Genomic DNA, 4,349 nt, shown 5'->3' with positions numbered 1-4,349 from the left:
GAGATTTTTGAGGAGGGGAGTAACATGCCCAGATCGTTCCTGGACAAAGACAATCCGGGCAGCAGCATGAAGTATGGATTGAAGTGGGGAGAGACGCGAGGATAGGAGATCAGAAAGAAGGCTGATGCAGTAGTCCAGACGGGATAGGATGAGAGCTTGAAAAAGCAGAGTAGCGGTTTGGTTGGAGATTAAAGGGCGGATCCTGGCAGTTTTGCGGAGCTGAGACCGGTAGGTTTTGGTGAAGGCTTGGATGTGCGGGGTGAATAAGAGAGCAGAATCGAGGATGACACCAATGTTGCGGGCTTGTGATACGGAAAGGATGGTAGTGCCGTCAACAGTGATGGGAAAGTCAGGGAGAGGGCAGGGTTTGGGAGGAAGACAAGGATAGATATACTGTGAGCCCGTGGTTGGGTAGGGACCGTCTCTATATGTTGCCGATTTGTACTTCCCAAGTGCTTAGTATAGTGTTCTGCACACAGTAAGCACTCAATAAATACCATTGAATGAATGAATAATAATAATAATAATGGCATTTATTAAGCGCTTACTATGTGCAAAGCACTATTCTAAGCGCTGGGGAGGTTACAATGTGATCAGGTTGTCCCACGGGGGGCTCACAGTCTTAATCTCCATTTGATAGATGAGGTAACTGAGGTAATTGAGGCTCAGAGAAGTGAGCTAACTTGCCAAAGTCACACAGCTGACAAGTGGCTGAGCCAGGATTTGAACCTGTGACCTCTGACTCCAAAGCCCGTGTTTTTTCCACTGAGCCACGCTGCTTCTCTATGAATGAATGAACATCATTAATAAGATAAATAGAATAATAAATATACACAAGTGCTGTGGGACGGGGAAGGGGGTAGAGCAGAGGGAAGGAGTAGGGGCAACGGGAGGCGGGGGGTAGAGGAGCAGAGAAAAAAAGGGGAGCTCAGTTCGAGAAGGCCTCCTGAAGGGCTTTGAAGGGGGGAAAAGAGCTAGTTTGGCGGATGTGAGGAGGGAGGGCATTCCAGGCCAGAGGCAGGACATGGGCCCGGGGACTACGGCGGGAGAGGCGAGAATGACGCCCAGTGAGGAGGTGAGCGGCGGCAGAGGAGCGGGTTGTGCGGGCTGTGCAGGGCTCGCACCCCCAGATTGACCTTGCGGGGTCCGCGTCCTCCCGGAAATCGGCGGGGAATTTAAAGAGAAGAACAGGCTGAGCGTGTGGGACGTCGAGGAAGAGGGAGGCCGCTGGCATGGCAACGGCCCCGCACCGCCGAGAACCGCCGCCGTCGCCAAGTTCGCCCGGTCCCGACCCACCCGGCCTGCGCGCCTGGAGGGGACGCTCACCGGAGCAATATGGCTTAGTGGAAAGAGCAAGGGCCTGGGAGTCAGAAGGTCCGTTCTAATCCCGACTCCACCACTTGTCTGCTGTGTGACCTCAGTAATAATAATAATAATAATGATGATGATGGTATTTGTTAAGCACTTACTATGTGCAAAGCACTGTTCTAAGCGCTGGGGGGATACAAGGTGGTCAGGTTGTCCCACGTGGGGCTCACAATCTTAATCCCCATTTTATAGATGAGGTAATAGGAACAGAGAAGTTAAGTGGGTTGCCCAAGGTCACACAGCTGACAAGTGGCAGAGTCGGGATTAGAATCCATGACCTCTGACGCCCAAGCCCGTGCTCTTTCCACTGAGCCACGAGTCACTTCATTTCTCTGTGCTCCAGTTCCCTCATCTTTAAAGTGGGGATTGAGACCGGGAGCCTCATGTGGGACAGTGACTGGGTTCAACCCAATTTGCTTGTACCCATCCCAGCGCTCAGTATCGTGCCCGGCACATAGTAAGCCCTTAACAAATGCCATCACCATCATTATTATTACCACCGTATATAGTGGAACACTGTATCTCACGCTTAGCCTAATTAAAAGGGGCGTAGATGCGCGCGCGCACACACACACACACACACACACACACACACACACGACCCAAAATAGCTACCAATCCGACTGGCTTCCCCAAGTTTCCTGAAGATACTCCCGCATCACAGGAGTTTCAAGGAGTCTGGACCCCGCAGCATGCCATCCTGTTTCAAGTGCTTTCGCCTCGGCCCCATTAAGGTGTCTCAGCACAGATCTTTGATATTTGTTTTCTTTATTCCGCGGCCCCAAGGCACCAGTTCTTTCTCCCTTTTATCGGGTGTTTCGGGTTTTGGGGGAGGGGCGGAGGGGCGGAGTTGCGGAGGAAGTTATTTGGAGCTCCGACTCCCTGCTATCTGCAGCTCAGGCGGCTCATTACCAGGAAAAACCAGGGAGGACCGCCACCCTGCCCTCCCCGTGCTTATTTACCCCTCGGGCTTAACCCCACCCGGCAGCTTTTATAATAATGATGGCTTACGAAGCACTGTCCTAAACCCGGGGGATACAAGGTAATCAGGTTGTCCCACATGGGGCTCACACTTTAATCCCCATTTTACAGATGAGGGAACTGAGGCACAGAGAAGTGACTTGCCCAAAGTCACAAAGCTGACAGTTGGCGGAGCCGGGAATTGAACCGATGACCTCTGACTCCAAAGCCCGTGCTCTTTGCTCTGAGCCACGATGCTTCTGATGATTGTGGAATTTTAGGTTCTAACCGTGGGCCAAGCACTGAACTAAGCACTGAGAACTAGACCTAGCTGAGCACCCCAACTGAGGCCCAGAGAAGTGAAGGGACTTGGACAATTAATTTTTTTCATGATGTGTATATATCTATAAGTCTATTTATTTATATTGATGCTATTGATGCCTGTCTACTTGTTTTTTTTTATTGTCTCCCCACCTTCTAGTCTGTGAACCTGTTGTTGGGTAGGGATTATCTCTCTTGATTGATGAATTGTACTTTTCAAGCGCTTAGTACATTGTTCTGCTCACAGTAAGCCCTCAATAAGTACGATTGAATTGATGAATGAATGAATGAATGAAAGGTCACAACACTGACATACGGTGGAGGTAGGATTAGAACCCAGGTCCTTCCATTCATTCTTTCAATCGTATTCATTGAGTGCTTACTATGTACAGAGCACTGTACTAAGCTTTTGGGAAGTACAAGTTGGCAACATATAGAGATGGTCCCTACCCAACAGCGGGCTCACAGTCTAGAATGGGGAGATAGACAACAAAACAAGACATATTAACAAAATAAAATAAATAGAATAAATATGTACAAGTAAAATAAATAAATAAATAGAGTAATAAATAGTACAAACATATATACATATATACAGGTGCTGTGGGGAGGGGAAGGAGGTAAGGCGGGGGTGGGGAGGGGGAGGAGGGAGAGAAGAAAGAGGGGGCTCAGTCTGGGAAGGCCTTCTGGAGGAGGTGAGCTCTCAGTAGGGCTTTGAAGGAAGGAAGAGAGCTTGGAGGATGTGCGGAGGGAGGGCATTCCAGGCCAGGGGAATGACGTGGGTCGGGGGTAGACGGCTGTACAGGTGAGAACGAGGCACAGTGAGGAGATTAGCGGCAGAGGAGTGGAGGGTGTGGGCTAGGCCATAGAAGGAGAGAAGCAGCGTGGCTCAGTGGAAAGAGCATGGGCTTTGGAGTCAGAGGTCATGGGTTCAAATCCCAACTCCTCCAATTGTCAGCTGTGTGACTTTGAGCAAGTCACTTAACTTCTCTGTGCCTCAGTTACCTCATCTGTAAAATAGGGATGAAGACTGTGAGCCCCCCGTGGGACAACCTGATCACCTTGTAACCTCCCTAGTGCTTAGAACAGGTCCTTCTGACTCCCAGGCTCCGGGCTCTGTCCATCTGGGCCATGCTGCTTCTACCACTCCCTCCACTCCTCAGAATGCCAGGTGCTGGCTACACAGATGGCCACACACCACCCAAAGTGACTTGCCACCCTCTGGTGGCTTGGCCATCCCTGTTGGGATCAATCATTAATCGATGGTAATTATTCATTCATTCACTCAATCGTATTTATTGAGAGCTTACTGTGTGCAGAGCACTTTACCAAGCGCTTGGGAAGTACAAGTTGGCAACATATAGAGACGGTCCCTATGCAACAGTGGGCTCACAGTCTAGAAGGGGGAGACAGAGAACAAAACAAAACATTAACAAAATAAATATAATAAATATGCACAAATAAAATAAATAAATAAATAAATAAATAGAGTAATAAATACGTACAAACATATATACATATATGCAGGTTCTGTGGGGAGAGGAAGAAGGCAAGGCAGGGGATGGGGAGGGGGAGGAGGGGGAGAGGAAGGAGCACTTACTCTGAGCAGAGCCTTCTAGGAGAAGACAATAGAACAATACAACATGGGCTTGGGAGTCAGAAGGACTAGGTTCTAATTCTGAGAAGCAGCCTTGCTCAGT

Source organism: Tachyglossus aculeatus, assembly GCF_015852505.1.
Source record: "Tachyglossus aculeatus isolate mTacAcu1 chromosome 12 unlocalized genomic scaffold, mTacAcu1.pri SUPER_6_unloc_4, whole genome shotgun sequence".
NCBI classification, from domain to species: domain Eukaryota; kingdom Metazoa; phylum Chordata; class Mammalia; order Monotremata; family Tachyglossidae; genus Tachyglossus; species Tachyglossus aculeatus.
This window is presented reverse-complemented; position numbering follows the sequence as displayed.